This window comes from Ambystoma mexicanum, chromosome 1q, assembly GCF_040938575.1.
Source record: "Ambystoma mexicanum isolate Mex_15411 chromosome 1q, UKY_AmexF1_1, whole genome shotgun sequence".
Taxonomy (NCBI): Eukaryota; Metazoa; Chordata; class Amphibia; order Caudata; family Ambystomatidae; genus Ambystoma; species Ambystoma mexicanum.
The window spans coordinates 879,463,581-879,481,051 of record NC_090922.1 but is presented as its reverse complement, the minus strand read 5'-3'; positions in this window follow the sequence as shown (position 1 = coordinate 879,481,051).

Sequence of the window (17,471 nt, the reverse complement as noted above, 5' to 3'; positions counted from 1 at the left end):
GGACTACACTACATGCTATATCTGCTGTGTTGACTCACTTCTCTGTACATGACCAAGCGCTCAGTGAAGCGTGAAAAAGCATTGTTTGCAGTTGTTGCCCGACGTCGTCCTGCCTCTGTCTGTTAGTTGCTGTCCTGTACCCTTTCTTTTTGCTTTTTTATACCAATAAAATACTTGTATTAATAGTGTCATGCTCTATCCGAAATGCAGACAGAAAGATACGCCTCACGCCTATCAGTTGATAAGTGAAGAAATCCGACTGGGAACTTGTCATATGCTCACTCGATGGGAAAGTAAAGTTTTGAACATCTTAGACCTGCAATACAGAAGACCTCATCGCCAATCCAGCCTGAGTTATCAAGAAAATCAAAGAACTCGACTGGATCAACACCAACGACCTTGCTTCCAAGTACAAACTCAGCAGCCACCTCCCACCTTTCTCTAAGAAACTTGACTCCATCCAACCATTTCTGAAACTATTTCCAAATAGAGCGGCCCGAAATTACTTCTTAAAAATTAGATTGAATCTCCTAGAAACCAACGAAATACTGGCGATTAGACAACAATCCTTGTCAAGCTGCTGCCGTCTCTGCAAGTCCACTAAGGATAAGGAAACTATACGCCACTTACTTTTGAACTGTCCATCGACGACAGAAATTCGTGATAGATACTTGACAGACATTTTTACAAATTTTACTCTTCAAAAGGAAGAAACGTGTTGGAACAAACTGCTTGACGGAGATAAACAGGCATGGGAGTTAGCCACCATAAACATTATGAAATACATCCTCAACGTGCTTATTCCAACACAGATTGAATGAAAAAGATTGAATGAAAAAGTTCCACCGGTTCTACACCTTGCCTGGCAAAGCAATACAGAATAGCGAGATCTTTAGGAGTTAGCAGCGACTTTATCTTTTCTTCACCGTCTTATTTTTGTATTCTCCTCAACTGCTTTTCGAAATTTAAAAAATCTAAGAAGATTATATACAAATAAAAAAAATAAAAAAATACTTGTATCTAACATGATGTGAGTTTACCTTTTTTCATTGATTTTGGAGATCCTTGTGGCCCGCGGGGAGTGCAGTTCACTTTTTCCTCCTTGTTCCTGGATATATATATATATATATATATATTTACTTAAACACCGGAAGGAGCCTCAAGGTGTGAACAGCAATCTCCCCGTTGTTGTGTGGTGTACATGGCTAGTAAATGCCAAGAGCCATCACCAAGGCCCTTTCTTCGCTCTGGCTGGCGGGTCATTATCGGCCATGTACACTGCCCCAAAGAGAGGATGAGAATGTGTTCCAGAAGCAGAATGTGGTTAGGAAATGAGAGAGTGAGAGTGAGGCGAGGAACCAGCGTTTGATGGTATGAGAAGGCAGTTTCAATGTGGTGTCAAGGACGGTACAATATATGCGATATATTCACAAGTGTGATGTGTCGTCATATGTGAATTTTCCAACATCCAATTAGTTCTCTAGGGTAACACAAGAAAAAATGCAGTAGATGCAAAATTGAATGAGGGGCTCTAACAAAAGGTGGATGTTGTGATGCTGGAAATGCATTGGAGGGACAGAGTCTCCATGTCCTTTGTCCTGTAGTCCTTTTATCATGTGTGTTCTGTGTTATTTTCTGCACAGGAGTCAATCCGGGACTCCTGGCAGTGCAGCTATTCCTCTTTTTGGTTGGGGTGAACAGAACCTTTTGGATACCCTAATGGCACCCATTGGTGTGGGTACAACCCTGTACCCCTAGTGTATGTATTTGTTCCACCTATGTGTGGCCCACAGAGCTAGGTTTCGCTGGTGGCAGTTCCATGCTGAATTTGAAAGGTGCTCTGAGCATCCACCATTTTGGGATACCCTGGTCCTGCCATTGGAATCAGTTGATTCCTGATAGAAGACAAGATGGCCCGTGTGGCCTCATGCTTTCTATTGCCTGTTACCTTGTTTTCCCAAAGTCCAGGGAAGCCCTGGCCTTGTCCCTTCCCTTAATCTGTTTGGTGGGAGTTCCATATATAGTATTGTGGGGAATTCCAGGAGTGTGTGACCAATATCAACTTTGTGTTATGGGTGTCTGGTTTCTAGTGGGTTACACAATGAATGAGACAGCCCTGCCCGAAACTAGTATGAATGCAGTGTGGAGGCTGAATGGATGGGTACTTGTCCCAATTCACATTCTGTGTTATGAGTGTCTGGATGGAGAAGAATGGCCTGAATGCACTGTGAGCCTGATTGCCTACCTGCCTGCATGAATGCCCTTCTGAATGAATGGTTGCTTGAGTGTGACCCAGCAGAGTGAATGAGAGACCGAACAGTATATCTGGGACACTCTCACTGATGGAAATCATTCAGAAGCTGATGTCTAAACATGATACTTACCTTGAAGCCCAGCTGGAAGAAGAAGGCTTTGTTGCTGATTTCCTTTGATGCAATCTGAAAGCTTTCATGTCTCCAAGAACTGATCCAAGAGAGGACCTGGATAGGAGACCTCTTTCCGAGCTACGAGGGAACATCATGCACCAGCTAACCTTCACCAAGGCTCACTGGAAGTCATTTCTAGAAAGACTGCCTACTGGAGACGGGGACTGCCGAGGAATCTGAAGCAAAGTGCCTGGACTTTGAAGTCCACCACCGTCGATGACCATCATCGCCGACCGGAGCCGCAGCGTTCCATTGTGTAAGACATTTGAACTAAGGACTCCCTTGCTCATCACCGTCAACCACATTTTTCCGCCAGAGAAAGTCAAGGTCGCTGATGAACCAAGGAGAATCCGCCGGTGGGTTTCCCGCCACCTGAAGTACTCAAAGTTGCTGATGAAGATCCAAAATCCAGCGGTGGTCGAGTCCTGATCAACAACGCCAACCGCCGATGACCCAACACCCTGATGGGCCTATGGTCTTCATTTGTCTCTTTGCAGCAACAAACTATCGTCATTGAGGTGCACTGCACGCCTCTTCTTGGCAGGACGTCCACGGTTGATCTCCGACAAGCACTGCAAAGGCCAAAGCTGCCATCTCAACAGCATTGTTCACCTGTTCTTCATGGAATCTCGACGATCCTACGCTCCTGCTTCAAAGGGAGTTCACTCAAGAAGGATCTGTCGACGACACATCGTCAAACTCTGCTAAAGAAGGTACATCGGGGTAGTGGAACATTTGTAGAAGGAAATACGACTCTGCTAAACAATATGTGGACTGGGCTTGTAAATATCTTATTTTCAGCTTGCCCAAGTGGGGGTATCCTCACACAGAACTGTGTCTGGGTAGAAGGACACAGTATTCTGCCAATTGTTTAACCAACTTGTTTTCCTCACAAGTCTATGGTTGATATCTGTTGCAATTGATTTGAATGCCATTTGAAACTGTCAGCCTTTGGTGCATTTTAATGAAGTCAAAGAGTAATTGTGGTACCACATAGACATTGTACATTTATCATTATAGTATTGCCTGAGCACAAAGTGCCTAATTGTATGTGAATATAACATGAACCTTATTCATATAAAGAACAGTGTTATCACTAACATAATGTGTGGACATTCCTTTGTGGGGGCTTGGTGACTACAATGTACTTAAGAACGAGCCTACATCACCTCCTGAGAGCTAAGCCTTGATTCTCGTCCATTGCTATCAACAACAGAGAATCTTGGCTTTGGTTCTCTGGTCATCTGCTCTGCCATATAGAGGGCAGGAGTACAGAAACCCTCCAGTGTTTACAGATGGCTGAAAGAATGATGGATGTTGCCTAAAAGGAAGGGGGTGCATGCCACAAACAATAGATAATGAGACCATGCAAACACGCATTTTGAGTCACCCAGGATGCACTCTGGTGGTCTCGGTTGCATATTGAAAATACATCTCTCTATCGCAGGGTGTAACAGTCTCTCTAACTGAGTACATAAACAGTTTGAGAGACAACCTAATTTTGCAAAAAGTGGTAATTGTATGCAGGGGACCGCCAGGATTAATATTTATATTCTTAGATGGTTTTGCTGGCGAGCAGGAATGAGGTAAAGGAAACGTGTTTCCGCTCCTGTCTCCCATTCCTCCTGCAAAGGTTTTTTTTTTTTTAATGCACTGAAACGGTTAAAAAAAGTGTGAAGACTGATGTGCTCCCTTTACGTATATTTTTTTACACTTATTTTACTGCACTGAGGCTTGCGAAACGAGTACCTAAGAATACATTACACACATTCAGTAAATCACCTAAGGAAAAAGAGAGGGTAAAGGGTAGCACCTGGATACTTTGCATAAATCAAATAGCATTTTGGAAACAGTAGCATAACCACAGATTTTTAAAAATATATATATTTTACAAATATGGCTGTGCAAGTTACTTAAGCTGAAACCCTTCAGAACACGTAATGTGCACTTGGCTTGGCGTTCATTTAATGTATCACAACAAATCGCCAAGCAGTAAAAGGTCTACACGCCATGAAACGTACACATATGTTTGGATAGCCTTTTCTTTAAGTTGTCAAATGTGGCCTTTCCTGCTTGAGAAGCAGACGAACCCATTCACAGCACGCACATAGATTGTCCCACAGTGAGGCAAAAGGTGCGGTTGAATATTTGTTGCAGGACCATAAGTCTTGTTCCACATTTTGGGTCAGGACACTTTTAACCCCACCCTCCTCCCCAACCCCGCCCCCCTTGGTGGTTGCACCCATGTGCATAAATGATTAGGGGAGTCAGCACTGTTGTTGGTTATGTTTAGACTGAAATGAGAATTATGCAATTGAATGGTGATCATCACTGTCTCAGAAAACTGGTAAACAGAATAGATGTCATGGTTAGTGAACGCTTTTGTTTGATGTACGTTTGACCGCCATGTTTACTTGTTGCATGTTCATTTCAGAGAAACACTGTAGGATAAACAGGTCAAATACAATCACACAGTATGAAACATGGCTGACAGGTTTTTCGTTTTGCGAATTTGCAAAGGCCATTGAAAATACTCAAAAGATATACACGTGTAGTTTAATATTCACATTTGCCCATAGCAAATCTTAATATTCTTGGACAAAATAAATGAAGAATGAAGTCACACCAGTGCAGTTGCGTTGTTGCTCAGCCATGCAAATTACTATAGAATGTTCTAGTGCATTTCTAAATGGATAGTAGCGGCTGCATTTTCCCTCTCGGAACAGGCGATCTGAATACATTTGTGTTGTGTGCTAGCCCGCCCCGGCAAATCGCGATGTTTTCTCTCCATGTCAAAGTGCCCCAGCGCTTGAGGCTTACTACAGAAGGATCACATCTCAGAATTAATGTCAAAGCAAGCATTAGTATGGCGAGCAAGTACACACGCGAGTTTTCTTTCCGAGCGTTTCAACCTGGCGTATAACACCTCCATTCACAAGGAAATGATGAAACCAATCCTTTCAGGATGTGTTTGTATTGGAAAACATGGAGCAGAGGAAAGCTGTCATACTGACTGCGAGATAAACGCGATGCTGCCTGGCCCGGCTGCCCGTGCAGACAGATTTTGACACGGTGTATTTGGGTGCTAATAATGACGTTAGGACGCGTAGGGAAGGGGCTTAATCCAGCATGCAGTAGTGGCTCTGCTGTCATGTTCTATTTTCTGCCCAATTGACAGCAGATACTTGGGGCAGACTTTTTTTATACGTCAGGTCGCATTTTGAAGGCGAGAGCCTGTCTTCTGACAGATATGGCGAAGCAGCTACAAGGCACGTGCTGGAAGTGTCATTAATGATGAGCCTTTGAAATAAACCCTTCACTCACCAACTGATAACAGGACAACCCAACATACATTTCAGCCAGTGGTAAACCTAAAATCAGTGGCTTCTCATTTTTCAGGACACCAACTGTCATGCTTTAAAAAATGAAGATGTTGTGCGTGGTTTTAAATTTGAAGTGTCACATTTGTATTTTTTTTAATAGCTCTCCCATAGATCACAGAACATTCTAACAATAGCTTGTTACATTCTAACATCATTGATGTTGAATACATTATGGTACAGCAATGGGCGCATGATCAGACGAAAATGAATGCAGAATTTCAGGGCCCAATATGGTGGTCTGAAGATCATGGAAAACGCTACGATATTGTCATTCTATTGCTTACACTTTTATAAAATAAGTGCGGTTATTTGTTTCTCGACCTGACATAATTAATTTGGTTGCCCAATTTAAATTGTTATCTCGTGCAAACATGTCTTGTGCATCGACTACTAGTCAAAGGCAGTGAAACAAACAACAGAGCGAAAAGAAAATAATTCACTGGGTATTGAAATCAAGTTCACTCTTGGATACATTCTGGAAACCACCAAAAAAAAAATGAGCGCAATGAGCTGTTCATCAGATGGGCAGTGCAAGGACGTTTTGCAGAAGGTGACTGCAAAAAGGAAAACTATCACCTGCTTTAGACGGTTACAAAAGTAGGCATTTTATTATTTACAAAATAAAAAAAAAACAGAACAATGCCACTGACGTTTTGTTGTACTACACAACTTAGTTAAGGTGATAGCAAGCACGATTAGGCTAATCTTCAAATCCTATTTTGGACAGACCGCAATTCCCATGTTTTTAGTGTGAATATATAGTTTCTTTTAATCATGGAGGAAAAAAAATATTCCCCTGAAGTGACAGTGCTCCATTAAAAAAATGCATCATTCTCCATACTAAGATAGTGCATAGTGCAATCAAAATGTAACTACAGCAGCACCATGCAAGTTGATTTGCCCAAATTGGAATAATTAATTATAGTCAATAAAACTGCATGTAATGCTACTTAATGCAAATTTCTTGTCAATATAACAAAACATGACCAGAAAATTCGAAAATGCCAATGATCTGTTACGACAGTGCAAAGTGCAGTAAAAATATTTTCTGAAAAGATTTTTTTTTTCATGCAACTGACTATAACTACTGGATTACTGCAAACTGTAATAATTAGTAATGATCTATAGAGCGATGTATGCTGCATCTTTAGCAGATCATGTCATAGTGACATGACTTTCAAATTAATTGTTCCTAGAAAAAACAGATTTGCTCTCAATACTAGTGGGTTGCAAATCACTCGGTTAGGCTACTTAATATCAAAATAGCACACAGATCATCACACAAATACACCGTCCCCTTCAGAAAAAAAATCAAACACAAAAACACAGGAAACAATGTATATACAATGCAATTATAAAAGCACAAGTGTATTCAAATTAAATGTAACAGATCAAACAGTTACTATCTTCATTGTAAAAACTAAAGCAAGACATGCCTACCTTTGCTAGTATTATTACCCACAGGGAAATTAAAATGTAATATCAGCCTGGCTTTAAGTCTGCAAAGAGTTAACTCCCTGTTGCCTTTACGCAGGCTAGCCTAATCCATTTCAGTAATGCCTTGTTCTGATTGTGAATCTCTACAAAATGAACAGACACCGGATAATTATCATCTTTACACTTAATAGGCGTATTTTCATTTTTCTCTTGGTGCTCCCAAAATATATGTTCTCCCCGTGGCATATCAATCCTTAAACCACAACATCTGAGTTGCAATCAATTTGAAAGGTAATGTAATGGGTCCACTATGTGCCTTTGACTTTGTAATGCCTACTTTTGTTTACCTGCAGACAAATACTACAGGCTCCAGATGGAAAACATCCTGCATCCTGCTGAAGACAATCGGGTTGTTTGTAAACGTCATGATGGCTCTGGGTGACTAAATTCTCTATACTCTTACCACATCTATGGGTTATCTGCGCTCTAGGACTTAGTGATTTTTTCAAATATGCATCTTTTAACAAAAGATGCCATTGCTTATTGATAATTTTGCAAATTTGATTAGCTTGTACTCCATAGGAGGTAAGGAATCTGATACATTTGGTTCAAATGAAGTATCTTTCTTAGGTGTCCATACATTCTGTCTAGTCTGTGCATTCGTTTTACTTCTAGATTTCTGTACATTCTCCTTTGAGTAGCATCTCTGTACAAATCTAATAGATATGTCATCACAGATAGTTTCAGGCAGATGCACGAGAACAATTTCTCTTAGCCCTAAAACAGGAATGTTATTGATAGTACTCAGAGGATGACATGAATTTGCTTGTACCATCAAATTATCCTGCAGTAGGTTTGCAGTATATTTGAGTTTGTATCATGCCACTTAAAACCAAATTCTTTTTAAATCCAAGAACACTCAAAATTTAAATTCAAATTATTCCCATTAAGAAATGTATGAAGCAAATGTAGATCATCAATACTCCCTGCCACATTAAAAAAAAGATTGTAAATAAAACAGAGAACAATTAAAATATGTGCATTCCATTTGTTTTGCTGTATTATTAAAAACAAATGTTTCCTCCTAATACCCCTTCAATACGTTTGCATTGCTGCAAACATGATACCCATGGTGGTACCCTTAAGTTGCAAATAGATGCCACCATTGAACACAAAGTAATTTTGTTCCAAAACAAAAGTAATAATTTCTAATAGCGTGTCATTATGTCTTACAAATGTTGCTCATCTACTACATAACAAAAATTCTGCTGCTTTTTAACAGCTCTACATAACTATATAACTTCAAAAGCGACCAGAATAAAATGATCCTCCCAAGGTATGTGTTGTACTCTATTTGGGACATCCCCAGTGTCATTCACATAAGAGGGTAGACTTGTAACAAAGGGAATTGTGGAGGTGAAGATCGGCTTTTATGAATATTTGGCAGTAAGTATAATGTTGCAATGCTAGGGTGTTTTACAAGTAGAACATGGTATTCATCTTTGTTCAAAAATCCTTACCCATACCATTTGTCAAGTAAAGATTTCATGGAGTCCAACAATTGATTTGTGGGATCCTTAATTAGTTTTTGATAACTCCTGTTGTCCCTAAGGAATTTATAAGCTTCCTTTTTATAGTTACCCCGATCCCAAAGTACCACATTGGCACACTTGTCTGCAGGCTTGATTACCCAGTTGGAATTATTTCCTATATTTTGAAGATGTTTAATATCAGGACTTCTATTAAATGATGCCTTACGGATAAAAAAAGAAGCATGAATACAGCATATATTGAGAAACAAGAAGCTGGATACCACCCATCAAGATGAAAATCGGTTGTTGATTAAACAAAAGATAGCTGTGATTAGTTCTTAATCAGTATAGCACTGGTGGCAAACATGATATTGTATGGAACTATTCCTAGAACAAAAGGGGTGATACTGTTGCTCAAGTTACATGTCTTAGCAATTTGACTTGTTTCTATTTCTATTTCATTTAGTCCCATCACGTGTTATATCTTCATGTTGCTGCATCTTGCAACATGGCATGGATTAATGCAAACCAATACCTTTACACAGCAGTTTGTAGTCATTGTGCATAGGTCAAGTTAGTAAGATGATTGAGAAATGGAGGTCGATCTAATGTCTGACTCCAAGGAGGTCCAAAACCTGATTCTTGGTGAAAAACAATTATTCCTTGAAGGCAAAAGCATTTAGAAAGAAAAATGGGCACAGGTCCCTGAGTGGATGATCGGAGTCTGCAATAAGGAGTAAAACAGGAAGAAAGGACACACTCATGTAGGCCTTTTTATTTGACCATACAGAAGACTTTATGCTGGATACCCTTGGCTACTAGAGGCCAGTGCAATTGGTGAAGGGGAGATGTAACTTAATGTTGAAAAGGTATTGCAAGTTACAATGATTTAGCCTTGTAGTGACAAAACTACTCATACATTTTTCCCAGCATTCGTAAATATCAACTTAGAGTTTATTAAATGATCTAAGTTGAAACAAACATGCATGAACCACACTACTCAGGCAAGGGGGGGGAGCTGCATATAATTCCATCTCCAGATTTGTTATAGTCTGGACTGGAGTTGAACAAACAGGCAGGCCAAATAATTGATCAAACTCTGTGATATTATTAAGAAAAAAGGTACTCATTTCGTCTCCATCCAGTTGGAGAGAGTTTATACACATCCACGTGACCTACTCTTCTGAGCTTGTGCTAAAGTTTGAGTCCTTTGGTTGAGTCCTCATCCAGCCTGGTAATTATCACTCATCAGCTTACATATAGATGTTCAAACTACGGGATTTGACAATTCTCACATGATGCATTTAGATTGAATAATAAGGGTGGACGGGCAGATGCCTTGGGTGCTCTCCACATTAAACAAATTTGTGAAAAAATGAAATAGTGAATCTCAGTATTTCCAATAAAAACTAGTCTGTGAAAAGCATAAATACGCTTGAATTTCTATGGATTTGCAAGACATATATGCTCTTAGAAAATCTTTGAAAAGCGAGATGATATTGGGTCTTAGACTTTCTTAGAACATCCTGCTGAGAGAATATTCCAAGTTACACTAAGGACGTCCATCAAAAACATATTCCCTTGTCAAATAATAATGTGCGTTGTTATTTAGGTATTTGCGACATGCTTATTGTTAACACAAATTGGCAAGGATTTCCTTTAAAAGATTTGTGTAGAATACTCCATTATAGCTAATAAAGCACAAATGTCGCAGCACCACCTACAATCCATCCTGGAATTCCACCCCAGTTCAGATTAAAGAAATATGGGTATGCACGTTTGCTGGCAAGCTTTTATGTTTGTGCCCTATGAGATAATTGTCATTGTATTTTAGGGCATCACAATAGAATACATCGTTTTAGCAGCAAAAGACAGACAACACTCATGCAACAACCACGTACACGTATCACCCTGAGGGGGTGCAGCAGTGCTGTGTTGTTGACATCCTTCTGATGGTTCTTGTTGAGCATGTATACCAAACATCATCACTATTAGGGCAGATTTGTAAACAAAAGAACGAAACCATCTATTTGTAATGTGAGTGTGGCAGAATGCCATCTATAAGGGTGCACCATACTCATATTCTTTTAGTGTTTCTATTTAACGTATAGGTGGTTTCAGTAGAGTCAAGACCATCAAACACACATTCTGTATGTGCAATGTTGCTAAAAGGTTCATGCCAGTGATTACGCCAGAGGTGTTTTTTGAATCTGTGAGTATATTAAATAATTACTGCCATTCAAACAAGTAGATACCTGTATACCTCTGCTCTGTACTGTCTAAAAAACAGCAACTGAAATGTGAATTGGCCATCTTTTAGACACAAAAGTAGCATGTGCTTCAAATATACACATATGGAAATTGTAGTTTCATTTCAAAGCTTCATTTGGGGCTAAGGGTAGAATGTCCATACATGCAGATGTCTATTGGTGCTCCTTACCCGAATAATCAAGTCCAATAAGGTAAGATAAGTTAAGGTACAAAAAGATAAGATAAGCTAAAGCATGGCATGGATGTAAGGTCTGCTAAAAATGTATTTTCATTTTTAACAGCAATGGTTCATTTCGAAAAGTACAGTGTCGCTGTTTTTTTTTTATATTACATTGGCATCCAAATGTGTTTCACGTACCTGCCTGCCTGCCCATTTGAGGCTATTTTCCTGACAAACTGAGAAAGCCCAGCTCTAAAGCAGTTGTTGGTATTATCCATGGAAACAAAGTTATGACCAAAATCACATTAGCTTTTTTGAGAAACGGGAAAAACAAAAACAGTTTTTCATTGTAAACATGCAGCTGATTTGATTATCAACACACCCAGTGACAGAAAGGCAGGCTTTTTTTAAATCAGAGACTGAGTTGAAATACATATACATATATATATCCTGATAAAGGATGGATATAGTGGTGTATTAGAAACTGGAATCATACAATGTGCATATGTGTTGATTTAATTATCTATTTAGTCCACTCTTCCATGCATTGGCTGAGCAGATGCAAGAGAACACTTGTTGATATCTTCTTCCTTTTCAGTCTGCATTCTTAACAGCAGGGCAGCTGCATCCAAGAAGTAATTTGAACTTTTGTTGAGAAACTAACAACTTTTCCACATGTGCAAGGGTGCTTTATTCCGAAGGCTGACACATTATGCATGCAAAGATACATGTTAGCAGGAGGTGGGCTTAATTTAGGAGAGACAATGATCAAGGAGAGCCTTTCCTGAAAGGGAAGGGTGGGAATTCTACCACCCAGAAGAGACAAGAGGCTCAGGTAAGGGTAAATGTGCCATTTTAGAAAACCTGATCACTCCGCATCCGTGTGACCCCCCTAATGTTCTTCTGAATCAGAACTCTGGGACTTTCATATGGACGGAGATAATACTTATTAAGGTGATAGTGACGGCTTCTTGACCAAATGTCTTTAAGCATACCAATCACTGTCAGGATTTCACTAATTAACGTAAGTGATCTACTTATTCGGTTGAATAAGATTGGAGAAATTTAAGAAGACTCTTGATTGGAATGATATAAGAACTGAATCAGTTCAACGACTCCTGCCAGGGTTGAGAATAAGCTTTTCTAGAAGAGCTGAAAACTCGTTCCTTTATCACTTAAATGGAACAACATAGGTGACTTATTGAGAAATGAAGGCCTGTCTGCTGCTGCAAAAGACTGGTCCCCAGGAAGCTCACTGCTTCTTTTAGTGTCAAGACCCATCAAGATGTTGGAGTGCTTCCCTGGGAGGGACACAACATCATTTTTTTATTTGAGACACTTTGAAGAACTGAACGCCACAGCTGAATCACAGCTGAATTGCTTAAGCTTGCATTACCATGCACTGCTCGTGCTCAGAGATATTACATTGCACCAATGAGCCATCCCTATCACAGGGCCCAGCACCTTCAAGCTGATAGGCCACATTGACATGCTCAAACCAAATGGCCTTTTTCCTTCCAGTCAAGCCAGAGCTCTGCATTAAAGTGTGACTAGAACTGTTGGAAACACCTAGGAGAACATCTCGATGCTCTTGAGACACAAACAAGAGATTAAGGTAGAGTTTATATATACTAACACCCCCCACCAATTATGTTCTATATGCTGATTACTTGTACTTTATGCCCAGAACAGTGCAAGCCCCCTTGTCCTACCTTTTCAAAATATTCAAAGTAATTATTTCCGATTTAAACCCTTTTGACCTTTCTTCCCTTAATTTTCCCCTACTGTTCACCTAATACCCAAAGAGTATAGCCTGTCTATTTCTAGTCTGTATTTTCAGTGTACTTGTCTTACAGGGTGAGTGTTTAATGGTCTAGTAAGACGTCTGTGTTAGAGTCAAGTGCATTTTTTATAGAGCATTGTTTGGACATTTATTTTATTTGGTAATATTGTTCTTCAGATGCAACTGTTGACTCTCTTTTCTGAAGTGTATAGCTTACCCTCAGCTCAAATACTGAATAAGAAGAGAAGGAGATAAACTGCCCTCTTTCTATCTGTAACCTTTATGCAAGGACGTCATTTCACCAAAATGCCAGGGGTAGCGGACGTGACATCACTTGACTCTTGACCTCTGATGACATCACAGGAAGTGATGGCATTTGACCCCACCCCGAAGTGACATCACAGGAAGTGATAGAACATGACCATTTACCCCTTGTCAAAACAGGAAGTGTCTTCACATAGCAGTGTTTCTAAGCACACTTTGAATGGTTACAATATTACTGTAACGTGATATACATTTCATATAAGAATGGATCACCATATGTATCGGCAGAAAAAAAACATGCTATGCAATTACGAAAAGCAAAATACATAGTCCAAAATGGATGTTTATTCTACTCTAAATGTAAATGCTTTTTGGAGGATTTTGTCTGCATTGTGAATTTGAGGTGTGACTCACCCCCTGAAGTATGCCTGAAATAAACCTTTAATGAGTCTAGCAATTTCTGTATGGAATTCTAGAAAGACAAAGAGCCGCATGGCATTGGCCACAGGCCAGGAGCTTCAATTTGTTAAAAAAAAATAAATCTTTTTTTAGGGGTACCAAGGGAGACCCCTAAATGACGTCCCTGATTTTATGACTGAGCCACTACTTTGACTTGTGCTATTCCTGACCAAAATATTTGTTTTCCAATGCACATATGTAACAGTACCACCAAGCAGTCACCCCTGAACGTTCATTCATCTCCAGTTCAGAGCCACAGAGCAACGTACTGTGAGGAAATAAATCAAGTGCCATGCTTGAATTTTTGTTCTATGTGACATGATTGTAATTGCCCTGAAAATCCAAAATAACCCAAGAAGTATCACTGTTTCATGTATCCGATATTGCAAACGAGTTGGGAAAGGCTACCTGTACCTCTCAGGATGCCTTAATTTGCAAAATGAAAAAACAGGACTGATTGAGTTGTGCATAGTTACAAATTCATCTAATATCAGCCTCCTTTTCTGTCATAGTTTTTTTAATTTTTTTATAAATCCTTGACTTGACACAACGTGCTTTATGTTTATTGAAAGTGAAATGTTGAGCTTTATTTCTGTTTCTTTTCCACTGTTTAACAAAAAATAGATTTTCAGTGAAACTTATGTAAATGAAATGGGGCCACTGAAAAAGGAATTACTTTTGAACATTACTTGTGTGCTGAATAGCTGTCTACAGAGAGTCTGGATACATGAATTTTAAAGTAACGTGATTAGTTTTAAAAGATTCATTAGAATTGGCACTTCCAAGGTGGATGTTTTCAACTTGAAAGTAAGCATAGCTATCGTCCAAGCTTTTTTTTCAAGAATCAAATTCTAGATTTTAACTCAACGCTTCTCTGTGCAAATCCACTGTGCTTCAGCCCTTGTCAGTTCAAAATGATTTTCCAAATTCCAAACTGTACTTATACAAATATAAATAGAGTCTGAGTTTGTCCTGCATTTTCTCGCATTTAGTGGCTCGACGGAGTACATCCCAACATATCCTTATCCATCAGAGTTGGAACTCACCTGGATTCAAAGGTTATCCGACCTTAACAAAAGCCAAATTTAACTGGGATTTGCCAGCTTGGATAGTAAAGTTATTCATAAGGATTACTTATGAAGTTACAACATTCAAGAAAAGGCTCAGAAATTAATTTTTTGGGCACAATTAGCATGAACATGTGTTTTACAAGACTGTTATACATGCTGTTTTAGCACCACCAGCGTGAACATGTGATGCAAAATGTTCACTTGTATAATCTTGACCTCACATTTATTTATTTGCGTATTTCATGCCTTTCCCCAAATAACCAATTATACATTCTAGGGCTTTTCACCCATTTTCTTAAAGAATGGATGCTGTAAAAAGCACAATTGGTACTCGTTTTCTAAAAAAAACTCTGAGGTGGCGAGCTACTACAAAACACGATGAGCTGATGTGGGTGGGCTCTCTTGCTGCACTGGCATGTGTCAATCATTTGAGGCTGCTCTTGCCATATCATGGCAGCAGCTACCCATGGGAGGTTGATCTGTGAATATGGTGTACTGGTCCAATTTGTTTCTGCCGGCATGCATCACTGCTAAAGTCTTTCCATTAGTGCACTTACTGTGCTGGGTGTTCCTCCGTAAAGTCTTTTGCCTAGCAGCCCCCTTTACATCCACCTTGCTGATGGCATCTTGCCTTATGGAGGGGAGTCCTGCCTCCCAATCCTTAGACACTCAGTAGAAAATTGCTCCATCAAGGCACACTGCTGCCCGCACCCTCCCCCACCCATCGTGCTTCTGCTTTCTAGTTTTCGGCACCTAGACCACATCAGTGACTGCATCATAGCCAGTGTAATTGGACTGCTCTAAATGTGCACAGTGCTGTTTATAAAGACACACCGTACTCAAGACAAACAATGGCGTATGCCATCTATATGAGACATTAACTGTCATTGAATGCAATTACTAGGTTATTGTAGGCTGTGCCCGGCATATGAAGGCAACAATTGGACATGTATGAGACTGAAGAGCGAATATGTTGACCTATACAATACATAGTTACCATAATTGCACTTGATAGCATTACTGGATTAATTGAGGCTGACCTTGGCATATGGCGTCAGCACTGACATATGTGAGACTGGCCATATGGTGCATTGTACCATGCATAAAATGCATTCACTGGCATTGAATGCTGTTGTTGGGGCATTTAATGCCTTACTTTGCATGCTGTATGATGGCAGCGTGAGACTCAGAGGCCGATTCATGGAATAATTAGCGCGGCGCAAGTGGGCAAAAACGTGCGAATCGCAGTGGAATAGCGAAAATCGCAGTGAACGTGCGAAAATCGCACGAAAAGCAGCGCACGTCGATTCATGGAAGGCCGTGCGCGAGAAAACCAGCGGATGTGCGAAAAAAAAGTGCGCGGCGCACGTTGGCGCACGTTGGCGCACAGGCCATCTAACAGCGTGCGCCAGGTCACAGCGAAAATCGCACAGGCCACAGCGAAATTCGCACATAGCGCGGCGCACGCAATAAAAGTAGGCGGAACACGGGCGTAACACTCGGAATGGGGAACAACTTGCCAAAACGTGGGCGTCACGGGGGAAGTACAGGGCACAAGTGCGCGGAACGCCCACACGCTCGCCTACAACACGTATTCATGGAATAGAATAGGGGAAAAAAGCGCACGCTCAAACCAGCGCACAGGCACAAACACGACCGCCACAAGAAAGGAGGCGGTAGCGTCACTGCGGCTGTAAGAAATGTGCGCCAAAAGGTGCGCCAACAAATAGCACCTATATACTGCCATGATGAATGTCCCATACTGTGGCCCTCCAGGAAAAATGACGTGCAAAGGGGTACCCACAAACACGGACACCCGCTGACAAAAAATACGTGTGCATGTATACCGGGGTGCGCGGGAAGTGTCACACGCGATTTGCAGGGTACGTGCATCACAGGGGTTCGCGTGAAGTTATTCACACGATCGGGCCTGGGGGAGCGGGCTACGTGTATTACAGGGGTTCGCGTGAAGTTCCTCACGCGATCGGGCCTGGGGGAGCGGGCTACGTGTATTACAGGGGTTCGCGTGAAGTTCCTCACGCGATCGGGCCTGGGGGAGCGGGCTACGTGTATTTCAGGGGTTCGCGTGAAGTTCCACACGCGATCGGGCCTGGGGGAGCGGGCTACGTGTATTACAGGGGTTCGCGTGAAGTTCCACACGCGATCGGGCCTGGGGGAGCGGGCTACGTGTATTACAGGGGTTCGCGTGAAGTTCCTCACGCGATCGGGCCTGGGGGAGCGTGCTACGTGTATTTCAGGGGTTCGCGTGAAGTTTCACACGCGAATAGCCTGGGCGCGTGTATTTCAGGGGTGCGCGGGAAGTTTTACACGCGATTTCTGCACGGTACGTGTATTTCAGGGGTTCGCGTGAAGTTTCACACGCGAATAGACTGGGCGCGTGTATTTCAGGGGTGCGCGGGAAGTTTTACACGCGATTTCTGCACGGTACGTGTATTTCAGGGGTTCGCGTGAAGTTTCACACGCGAATAGCCTGGGCGCGTGAATTTGAGGGGTGCGCGGGAAGTTCCTCACGCGATCGGGCCTGGGGGAGCGGGCTACGTGTATTACAGGGGTTCGCGGGAAGTTCCACACGCGAATAGCCTGGGCGCGTGTATTTCAGGGGTTTGCGGGAAGTTCCACACGCGAATAGCCTGGGCGCGTGTATTTCAGGGGTGCGCGGGAAGTT